This window comes from Malaclemys terrapin, chromosome 11, assembly GCF_027887155.1.
Source record: "Malaclemys terrapin pileata isolate rMalTer1 chromosome 11, rMalTer1.hap1, whole genome shotgun sequence".
Taxonomy (NCBI): domain Eukaryota; kingdom Metazoa; phylum Chordata; order Testudines; family Emydidae; genus Malaclemys; species Malaclemys terrapin.
In genome coordinates this window covers 9356606-9368630 of record NC_071515.1, presented here as the reverse complement: position 1 = coordinate 9368630, position 12025 = coordinate 9356606, and positions in this window count along the sequence as shown.

The following is a 12025-nucleotide window of genomic DNA, read 5'->3' as shown; positions in this document are numbered from 1 at the left end:
GCTCCTGGTTTTATCACAAGTCTTGCGATGTTTGGTGATTTTTCTTGAGGCTCCAGGAGTCATGTGACTACATCAGAATTTTAGCTTGCATTAAAATAAAATGATTTAGGTGCCTAACTCCCATGATTTCAATGGGAGTCAGGTGCGATACCAGCACAGTCTGCCTCTTGAATAGCCCAAGGGAGAAGGGGATAGGGAGTAGCTGACCTGACCCCAGAGAGAATCCCAGCAGACAGGTGCTGGGAATCAGCTGATCAGAACCTCACGATTGGCCCACACTCAGCTGGAATATAAAGAAGAGGTCAGCCATGGGGGGGGAGGGATTTTCTGACAGGCTCCCCCACCACTCATCCAGTGGAGCTTCCCAGGGGTCAGAAGGGGTCCTATCCAGTAACTGCCAGAGGACACCAGTCAGATCTCCTAACCAGACTGTTGTTAGTGTTACTTTTTATATACATTTTTGCTTTGTTTGGGAAGAGAATAAACAGAGCCCTGAAGAAAGAGACAGTAAGCTAACTGGGGCCTGTCTGTCTGTCTATCAGCTGATGACTAGGGGCATTAGCCTACAGGTGCCTAAATACCTTTCAGGAACAGGGCAGAAGTTTCTAACCCTTTTGGTTGGTGAGAAAAGCTTGAAATTGGAACCCTTATGGCTAAAAGACTAGAAAGCAAATTAAAAGAATCCACATGTATTATTTATTAAAATCTCATGATTTCTTAAACCAATCTCATGATTTTTGTAGGGCCTGACTCCTTTTTTCATGCTGGGGGGCGGGGAGGGTTGGCAATATTGGAACTATCTCTCTGGGAACAATGCAGGTTTTCAAAATTATTCACTGGTGCCACTGCAGTGAGGCAAAGCAGCTGTGAACTAGCCCAGTTATGTATTTCTAGTGCTTTGCATGGCCAGAGCATGGCAAAGCAGCTGTACCATGGGGTGAATCTGGCCTCGTATCTGTAGATTATCAGGGATGGCTCAGATTTGAAAAGACGGGGACCTAAAGCAAGGTATTTCTTACACCTGGTTTGTGACAGCTGAAATTTTGTTTAGCCCCAATATTGTTCTTTGTAGACCTTGAGCCTGACCCTCAGTGGCCCCTTGCACTAAGTGAGAGGCACAGCAGGGCAACATGGCTGAGTGAATCTCTCGGTAGTCCAGAAATGGCATCAGCTCAACCTCATCCCTCGGGGCTGAAAGCACGGTCAGAATGTGCTGTGCTCTTAGTAACCCCATCTGCCGGTATGGTTCCTGGAGACTATCAAGAGCCAGACACAAATTACAGCAGCCCTGAGGTGTCCCCACATGGCCTGTGTGCCCAGCCAGCCCCAAAATCAGGGATGGAAAAGATGGTGGAAAGCACCTTGATTCCTTCCATCCTGCTCTCATGCTGAGTGCAGCGTTGCCAGATCCAGGCATTGCACTGCTGATTTGCCGTGGAAGCTGAGGGTTAACTGCTCTCCTGAGGCAGGAATTTTTCTGAACTTTTAAGCAGCTGTTGAAGAAATCCTTTGCCTATCCTGATCTGTTCAAACATCATCAGAGCCATTTTTGAGCCTCACAGGTGATAGGAGGTAAGCAGTGGTACTGTAATTTCTCCTGGTCCTGCAAGATCACAGTCCTGCTGGCTTGTACAGATTCTCCATAAGCTCAGGAAAAATGAAGATGCATCCTCATTGTGGATGATTTTATAAGGTTTCCTTGAAAAATCCAGTCACTGCTCTGCTTTTCTGTTTTAATAGTTTTGCTGTTATCAATGACAGCTTGATTTTTGGACTGGATTAGGGAAGGAAGGAGTATCTTCCATTAAGGCATTGGACTGGGACAGAGGAGAACATAAGAACAGCCGTACTGGGTCAGACCAATGGTCCAGCCTCTCTTCTGATAGTGGCCAATGCCAGACGCTTCGCAGTCAGCTTTGGACTTAACTATCTTCAATAATTTTGCATCATCTACAAATTTTGCCACCTCACTGTTCACCCCCTTTTCTAAATCATTTATGAATATGTTGAACAGCACAGGTCCCAACACAGATCACTGGGGGACCCCGCTATTTACCTCTGTCCATTGTGAAAACTAACCCTTTATTCCTATTGTTTCCTATAACCAGTTACTGATCTATGAGAAGACCTTCCCTCTTATCCCATGACTGCTTACTTGCTTAAGAACCTTTAGTGAAGTTCCTTATCAAAATCTTCCTGAAAGCAGGGCCGGCTCCAGGGTTTCGGCCGCCCCAAGCGACGGGGGGGGGGGGGGGGGGGAAGCCGTGATCACGATTGGCAGCAGCTCCACCGGGCCGCTTTCTTCTTCAGTGGCAATTCGGAGGCAGGTCCTTCCCTCCAAGAGGGACCGAGGGACCTGCCGCCGAAGAGTCCGACATGCCGCCCCTTCCCCTTGGCCACCCCAAGCACCTGCTTGCTGAGCTGGTGCCTGGAGCCAGCCCTGCCTGAAAGTCCAAGTACACTGTGTCCACTGGATCACCCTTGTCCATGTTTGTTGTCACACTGTGACAGAGCGCTATCTGTAGAACTCTCCTTAATCAGGTAACAAAGAAGATTACAGACTTAATTGGAACCAATTAACCTGTCGTGGTGGGGATTTTTGACACTTAGGGACAATGGTTGGGCTACTGAAGTAATTACCTCAGTAATGGTGGGATATATAATTGGCAGGACCAGGAAGTAAAAGGGGAGTTCAGAGAAAGCTGGACATGGTAAAAAAAGCTGGTGGAAGGTTCCTGCCACCATATGCCTGCGCTGTGCTATTCAAAGCTTGGAATCGATAGATTATTGGGCCACATGGGGAAAATAAATGGCCTGTTGGATGTTGTGAATAAGACCATGCAAAGGGGCCAGCCAGTGCACCACACCCTGTAGCTGAGGGAATGCCCTGTGACACACCCTCAAAGAACTTTAATAGATTGATGAGACTTGGTTTCAGCTTCTTGGGAAGCCCACACCCTTCCTGTGTGACCTCGCGCCAGTCACTATATTGCTCTGTGCCTTAGTTCTCTGTCTACAAAAAGGGGATAATGGCTCTTCCCTACCGCACAGGGGTGTTGTGAAGATAAAGCCAGTTGTGACTGTGAGAACCTCCGACATGACGACACTAGGGGCCATCTAATTATCTAGCTGGGTTGTGGTGCTTGCTGGGCCTGGTCAATCGTTTTGAAAGAAAACAACCTCCTCTTTAAGGGTCATTAAAAGAAATTCAGGTTGGCTCCCTCTAAACCATGTAACTTTCCCACCAACCTCACAGGACACTGTTGAGACCATTGACAATATCTCCACATCTTTCAGCAAGACGTGTGACTTTCCCCACCTGTTCCTTCCAGCCTCTGTCTGCATATTATTTATCTGTTTGTTTTGATTTCTGAAATGTGCCCATCCTGTGCTCTGGTTTCCAACATGCTGCTGCTTGTTCAGATCACATTGGTTTTGGAAAGCATCCATTTCACTGTCTATTTTTGGAATGGTTGCATTCAGTTCCTTTTGTAATTCATGCTGGTTGGTATTCACACTTCTCTAAAGTATCTGACCATCTTATGACATTTATAACTTAGCAAGGCATGGAGATGTGGACTGACCCATGGGAGCCAGCCACTGAACGCAACCTATGGCTGTGATGCAGCACCTTATATCTGGAATACATCTAGTGTGTTTATCTTCACACCTTTCCTCCCCTCCCCCTGCCTCCCTCCCCCCCCCCCCCCCGTGAGGCAGGGCAGTGCTCTTATCACTGTCATCCAGATTGGAAACTGAGGCACAGAGACTAAGGACTTGCCCAAGGTCAGACAGGAAGTCTGTGGCAGAGCAGGAAGTTGAATGAGGTATCCTATGTCCTAAGCTAATACCCTAACCCCTGGACAATCCTTCCTCTTAGCTGTCAAGAGCTGCATAGTTTTCCTCATGTGATCGCTGGGGTGGGAAAGCCAGGCTACTGTTTTCCAAGTTCTGTACCTCAAAGCTGGTGAGACTCAGTGTTAATACCCAAGAAGTGACCTTCCTTTGATTTCACCATAGGTGCTGGACTTCCTTTTCCTGCCAATTTGCTTTTGCCTCTTCCACGAAGCTAGTCAGCAATTTTCAAATGTGTTGGTTTTCAGAGAGTGGAGGGTAGTGGAAAAAGAGCTCTTTAGTCTGTGTCCATCTGCTTTGATGACTCTCTACCCCGTATCCCTTCTAACTAGAATTCTTGCATAACACTTTGTTTCTATGCAGCCTGGCGGAGTGAATACCTTCCATTCTTTGCACATGCTTTAGTCTCTCTGTGCCCATGCATCACTGCTTGGAGTGTAGTCAATCAGCATATGCTTTAGTGGAGTCACCAGCTGAGCTGCAAATGCAAACACCACTTTGCAACAATGGAAACAAACTGAGCTGGAGACTCGTTCCCCACCATGTGTTCATCTCACTGAAAACCAAGCTGCAGCTCCTCAATCGTGATTGTTCCACCGACCTGCCTTCAGCCTGTTAGAAAAGTTTCCTGCAATCTATTTACTTTTGGACAGATGATGCACTTGTGCAGCTTCCCCCTTAGGCCTGCTACCAGGTTCTAAATGCCCACTTCTTCCCAGGCTCCCCTGCCCACTGGGCCCACGTTGTCTCTGCAAAACAGTGCCTCCTATAAACCACACCCTCTAGGCCCATACCTTGTGTGTCTATTGGTCCTGCCTCTCTGGTAATATGGGCTCGCTCACTCCTTGTTTCAGTAGGTGAATATGCTGGTATAAAGACTGCGTCTGGTATTCAAATGTTTCCACTCTAGTCTGTGACCTTTGAGTCACTCTGTGCCCAGCCATGCAAAAGGGAATCTTCCCAGACTTTAGTATCACAAGAACTGGAACTAAAACTCCACTTTCTTCATCACTCTCTGTCTCTCGCTCTGTACTAGGGAAGAAAATAAACCCCAGCCATTGGTACTTGCTGACATTGTACAGCACTTTCAGATGGGCAAACGAGGATCTTTAAAACAAGGAAAGGGCGGCAAGTTCATCTCATTAAAATCTGTTCTCTGACTTCTCTAAAGCTATTCCTTTCACCACAGACCTTCCTCGCAGGTCACAGAGTCTCTTAAAACCACTGCTTTTCACAGTGGAGCCACGTTTGTTAATAAGCAGTTTTTGAATCCGGTCAAATTTTAAATTCTGAGTTTAGTAAAAACGTACCTACTTTTCATCTCCATCAATTAGTTCCTGATTACAGTGGGCAAAAATGAGGTGGTGTCGCATTCCTTGTGTCTCGCTGTTGGGTTAAAACCTCACTGATACAATCCACCTGCCCAGGTTCTCCCAGGGCTCCACTCGCTGATAGGATCTGCCAGCCTGACTGGTGCTAGGTAGCAGGAATAGCTACACTTCGTTTATCAGAGTACGTTTCACCCATGGAAAGGTGCAGTCTAGAGCTTGACATTCTCTGTCGGCTCAAATGCTCTGGATTTCACTCCAGCTTCATCCTACGTGAAAGGAGACAGTCAGGGCTGTGTTCCGGGGCTGGGCCTGGCTGGGAGTGAGGAGACCTGCATTTCACTCCCTGCATTTCCCCAGATCTGCTGGGTGACCTTGTACAAGTCCCTTCGCCTCCCCGTGCCTCTGCATCCCCTCCTCGATTATCTTTGTCTGGTCCATGTAGATTGTGAACTCTCCAGGGTACAGGACGATGTGGGGTAGAGCTCGGCTGGGGTTTAGGTGCTGCTGTAATACAGATAATGGTAATAGGCCTGCACTATGCAATAATCTCCTCTGAGATGCTAGCGAAGGCTGTGGTGTGATGACAACACCTGTAAAATATAAGTTCTATCATTATTATAAGGCTATAGGCCAGAGCCCTGGGTACAGCCAACAGACATGTTTTCTATGCCCAGCAGAAGAAGAGGTTTCAGCTTTTAGAAGAACTAGCCTATTAACCTGGAGCACTTGTGAAAGTGTCTCCTTTTGTGCCGTGTGGTTTACAGTGAAATATGGAGCAGTGGTTCATTAGCATATTTTATTATTTGCCTACTAGGAGACTATAGAGATCAAGGCTCTTTGATGGGAAATCCAGCTGGTATAGAGACAAGGATTAAGTGTCAGTACAAACAGAGGGAGAGCACAGACCTCTGGAATGGCGAGTGCCATCTTCAGAGGAAGCCCTGTTGCTAGGAGACCATTACCACAAAGTGTCAGGATAATAGCTGTGTTTATTTTATGTAAGAGCAGCTAACTAATGAACAGACTTAAGAGACATTGAACAGAGGTTTCAGTGGCATTTTAAAGTCTGGGTGAAACATTCAGGGCTAGATTGTGCCCTAAAGGGGGCAAGGCAGAGAGCTGAGAGCTCTCAAGACCACGGAGGAGAGGACTCTGGCCAATGGAACCTACTTACCTACTAGTAAGTGCACCCCAGCTATGGGGCCCCAGCAGCCCTATGGGATGAAGATACCTTTGTACCCCTATACTGGACTGCCCTGTAGAGCAATGGTTCTCAACCCAGGAGCTGCTTGTGGCCCAATCAGCACACAGCTGCGGCCCATGTGACAGCCTCAGGGCCATACAGGTAGTATATATATTGTGTGGTCCACATAACACAGAGCTGCATATGCAGCCCACAATGGTAAATCGGTTGAGAACCACTGCCATAGAGGTTGAGTTAGGAAGTGCTCATGTTAATCTTCTATGGTGATTGACAAAGCATTGCCCTGTAGATAAGAGTCTACCACAGCTAGTTGCTAGAGGAGTTGTTCTTTTAGCTGAAGATGGTAGAGGCTCATGCTCTGAGTGCTGCAGGTCCAGTATGCAAACCCCAGTGTCTGCCCCAGGGAGCCACTATAAACAATCCTTCCCTCCTAGCCATGCATATCAGTGACCAGACCCCAGAGGATCTACAGTGCTAGGTAATATGCCAGGTGTACCATGAGCTTGGAGACCATTATCTGAACAGGTGTAACATACTACAGCACTCACAGTGAGTCCATCGGGTGGGCTCGTGCACATTCAGGTGCAAGTTCAGTAGCCAGATTGAGGCATTTGGCCCTACTTGACAAGTCGGTTTTTTGCACACACAAAAAAGTGTTACTCCATTACTAAATCCCATATAAAATACATACTGGGTCATGGGCTGGACTGTGACATTGTTCAGAGTAGAAAGAGACAGGTGGGGAACCCATTCATGGCACAACAAAGCACTGAGCATGGTAGAAAGGGCCTGCTTAAAATCTCTCATTTCTTTCCAGAGCAACTTTAATTTACAGAGAATGAATAACCTGTTTAGGGACTACAGAAATCAGGCCTTTCAATGTAAGCATACCCTGCAGTACTGTGCTCTCCTAACACCTGTTAATATTATCTCAGATTTAAAGTTTGTGTTATGATGTATTTGGAGAGTCAGGTAAACTAAGGACAATTTCCTTCAATAGAAATGTGCTTTCAATGTACATATTGAAAGTATATTTCAGTGTAAATTAATAAGTGCCATCTGCTTACCTCTGATGGAATGAGAATGTTGTCTTGTAACAGGCTATAAACAAGACAAAATTTTAAAAGGTAACACCTGCTGGTATGTATTACTGTAATTTATTTCCAAACATCAGAAGCTTATTTTGGGTGGGAAAAAAAAGCTTATGTATAATCTCCTCTTGACACGGATGCTAATTGGAGTTATATGGGTGCATTGACAGAATATATCATAAAGGGAGCCGCATTGATGTGAGCAAGTCTGAGATCTAATGGGAAAGAAACTGAACTTGAGACCCAGAGCTTAAGCACACTGTGACAGGGCGTATAGACCCCACAGTGACAAGGATGGTGCCAGAGAGGCTTTGACACCCTCCCCTCCAGCCCTCTCAACGATGTATGGTAGGGAGGAGGCCTTTAAAAGGGAGGAAACTGTAGTTAGCTGGTGGGGGGGAGCAGGACTATCCTAAGCAGGAGATTGCTAGAGTGACTCCTGGAGCAGCAGTAGTGAACTCCCAGCCAGGAGACCTCCACTCCAACCCTACGGAGAGTGCAGTAAACTCCCAAGATGAGCCAGACAAACTAAGCCCAGTTCAGCAGCCCAGGCAGAAGGATTTCTCAAAACCCACTATGTGTGCGATGTGTTGGGAGCACCATGGACTTTCTCTCCTGCTTTGAGGGGCCCCGGAAAGGGAGAGCCCTTGAGTGCACTGGCACATTTGACTTCCCTTTCAATCCCCCATCCGGAGAGACTTAAAAAGGTCCACAAAGGACAGGGCCCCATTGTAAATAGTAAGGAAGTGTGCTGGAGCCATTCTGTGTGGATAACTGGGTGCGGTCAGGTTCTCCTGCCATCTGGGAGAAAGACCTCAGGGGACACTTTTACACACACCCTTTCCCAGAGCTCCAACTGGGTGGGCACTTGTATATTGTCATTTGTATAATTCCAGTGTTGAAGCTCATCATGGTGCCCAGAAAGTTGGTGCTAACGTGGGAGTGTTCTAGAGAGAGCTTGATGGGTGGATGGTGGTTTGTGAAAGAGTGGTGGAAATCTATGAGGAAGTTTAGGTCATCTGTCCAGAGGATGAAAATATCATCGATGTATGTCAGGGATATAATTGATTGTGTAGTGCATTTTTCATAGATCTAGACAAAATAATAAACACATCTATAAGAATTTCCCTGCCTCAGTTTCCTCATCACTCTGGACAGTTCTTTGGGTTTAGGGCAGAGTCCAGGATCCCTCTCTCCTACACATGGCTTCTCCTCTGTGTTATGGAGTCTCTTTTTCAACTAGCTTTCTTTCCCTTGACTGGTCTGCAGTTAAACAGGATACCCTGCTACAAAAGCATGCCCTCTCTCCTGCCCAAAGCTTCCTGTTCCCGCTCAAGTTTATATGGCCTGTCACCATCATCTGGCTCCTTTGTCTGCTGTTAGGGATTTTCCATTCTCCAAACTGCAGCCCACTGTAGAGGAGATGGAGGCAACTGTTTTTTCTAGCTTCAGCCAACCCACGTCCCATGGTGTTTCCACTTGAATAGGCAACCGTTAAAGTCAAATACTGATCATTGTCCCTGGTCTGGAAGGAATGTGCTACAGCCCTGACAGCAGATGGGTGCCTCTACATTCATGAGCTGTTCCTCGATACAACAATTTCGTAACAACAATCAGGATTCATAAGTTGTATGAGGACAGATTCTCCAGATGATCTCACCTAGTGATGACTCACATTCCCAGACTAGGAGTCCCTGGACAGGAATAGCAGGATGTGCTGCAGGTCAGGATTCTAATCCACTGGCAAAACTGTGTGGGACCTTATAGACTGTCATAGGAAAGGATGGCAGTGGTCATGCGTATGGGGCACTGACAGACCTATGTGGGGCAAGATTGCACGGCCCCTGCCATCACAGTACATGACTCAAATAGCGCTATGAATCTATCACCTGCATCAGCACTACATATATATATATTTTTAAAGGGATATAGCCATTAAGGGGTTGGTGGGTATTTTTTTTCCCATCTGGCTTCCTAATCTGGTGGATGTTAACATCAATGTATTAGATCAATCAATGAGCTTTCAAGTACTGTCAGAGAACTCTATCATCCATATGAAATTTTAAGATCAGGAGAAAAAAAAGAAAGGGGATCCTAGGCACAAGGTATCACCTTAGGCTAAACATTCAGTGAATTTTCCAAAAAAAGAGGAGGAGGTTTTGTAACTGTGCAGCAGCAACAGCTCAACCAATTGGCAATCCAACCAAGAATGGACCACCTTACTCCTGACCTAAAAGCTGCCAAAGGTCCCTGTGCTCCCACACAGAGCGAGAGGTCTACATGAACTTTGCAGGGGATAGGCTGCTGGTGTGTTGAGACCATGTGTGTTTGTACAATGCCTAGCACAATGAGATCATGGTTCATGTGTGTGGATCCTAGGAATTACAATACAAATAATAGATCTAGGGTCCCCTCTGCGGCCATTTGATTGGGCTACTCTGTCTGCAAGTGCTGAGGTAGAGCACGTTCACACCAAGGCACTGGTGCTGATACCTGCTTACAGCTATAAACAAGAAGCCAGGCAAGACCACCATCCATTTGCCAGGATGCTATTGGCACTCCACACCAGTTCCTCCTTGTAGATACAGCACAAAGCACAGCAAACTGCCCCACACCGCTGCATCAGTCTATCCGAGCCCTCTCCAGTGGATAGCATAGTTTGGTCTCCTGCCCTGTTAGATGCATGTCATCGCAGCACTGGCCTTTGTTTGATCATTATTGCTGCCATCTTGTTTTAATGGGGTATCTATAGCACCTGTGCTATCCCAGGTCTTGAACCCAGGCTTGGGAATCCCCAGAGAGCTGCCACATCCTGGCCGTCACCCAATGGCTACTGAAACTGGGTGGGCTGAGAAGCGACTAAGGCAATAATCCCAGCCAAGCACCACCCACGGGAGCTCTGACTGGAGGATCCCCCGGCTCCACCTATTGGTCCAATTACACTATTTGAGCCAGGAGGAGGAACAGGAAGTTTGTCTGAACAACAAGGCGGTTTCCTGTTGTGGCTGCAGTGGACCCTGCCTGTGCCTGCCTCCAGCATCCAGCCCTCTTCCTGGTTCCCGCTTGGCTCCTGCCTTTGCTCCTTTTCCCACCATGCTCAATCCTTGCCTCTCCTCCTGCTGGTACGCCTCACCTCCCATCCTCAGGGACCAGTCCTGGTTCTGCCCCCAGCTCTGACTTCCGACCCTGACTCCTGTTTGACCCTTGGCTCCGGCGTTTGATATCTGACCTGCCTCTGACCCTCAGCTTCGATTCCTGGTTCTGATTCTGACTTGGCCCCTGGTTCTGGTCACTGGCGGTTGACTCTGCTGCTGACCCTTGGCTTCATTCCTGAGCCTGTATGCCTGCTCTGCCCACTAGACCTGACTGCCTACGCACCCCGAGCCTTTCCACTCTCACTCGCTCCAGTTTAAAACCTACCAAGACTCTAAATGACTCTTGATTTCTAGTGATTTACAACCAACCCCATGCCTCTTGGCTTCCCTCCACCCCTTTCCTCCCCCCAAAATCCTGGGTGATGCAATTAGGCCTTAATGAAACATTACCGGTGACTCAGGCTACTGACTGTTGTGAATGGCAGTGGCCCAGCACAGGATTGCTATGGCAGGCATCTGTAATGGAAATAGCTGGCGTGGGAAGGGCCTATGATAGACACACGGCACAGTTTCCCTTCGGCAGGCAGGGATCCAAGCGATAGCCTGGTTTGCAATATTTTCTAAATTTGGGGTGGAGGGAGTGGGCAGACAGCTCAGAAGAGGGGTAGTGAGCCAGTCCCATTACATGAAAGCTGGCACTCCCCTGATTGGTGGAGACTCTTTGGAATGCAGTGGGTTATCTCGTGCTACTCATCCCAGGGGCCCGGCAGCTGCAACAAGATGTCGATCTCAGCTAGATTTCCTGGTAAAAATATTTTTACGATGTTCAGAACATAAACTTGGGTGGTGGTGGGGAGGGAACGGCTGCTGCAAGTCAGACCACATCAGAGTGCTGTACCACGAAAGCTGCCTGGACTGGTTTGAATCAGAGCGAGAGGACGGGGTGCGGGGAGGAAATGTCATAGTCTGAAGCTGGCAAGACCCAGAGTGGAAAGCTTGTTTGGGATGAAAGGTAAATAAATACTGGGATAAACTGACTCACTTGGGAACTTCAGGCTCTCGCTCACCAAATGTGCTGTTTATTTAAAAGCAGCAGAAGATGGCCAAAAGAAGAGAGAGCAAAAAAAGCAGGAGGGAAGGAGCCTGGATTTGTTTGTGAAACAGGAGAAATTTTGGCCTCTCTCTAAAATTAGGTCAGATGCTGCCTGAAGGTCCATCCCTGACTTCGCCGTTAAATAGTCCTGAGGGGTGTTTTTCTATCGCCCCACAAGAAGGTCTGGATTTGCCTTTGCACCAAAAAGTGAAATTATCCTTTTCTGTGCCTTGAAAACAAGGGGTAGACGTGCTGCCCCATGGAACCTCGAGGGAGTTCCAAAGAGCCAGGCTTCACCCAAGGTTCCTAGGCCAGGTTGTGAGCCCTGGACTCACACTGGTGGGCAATCACTGTCA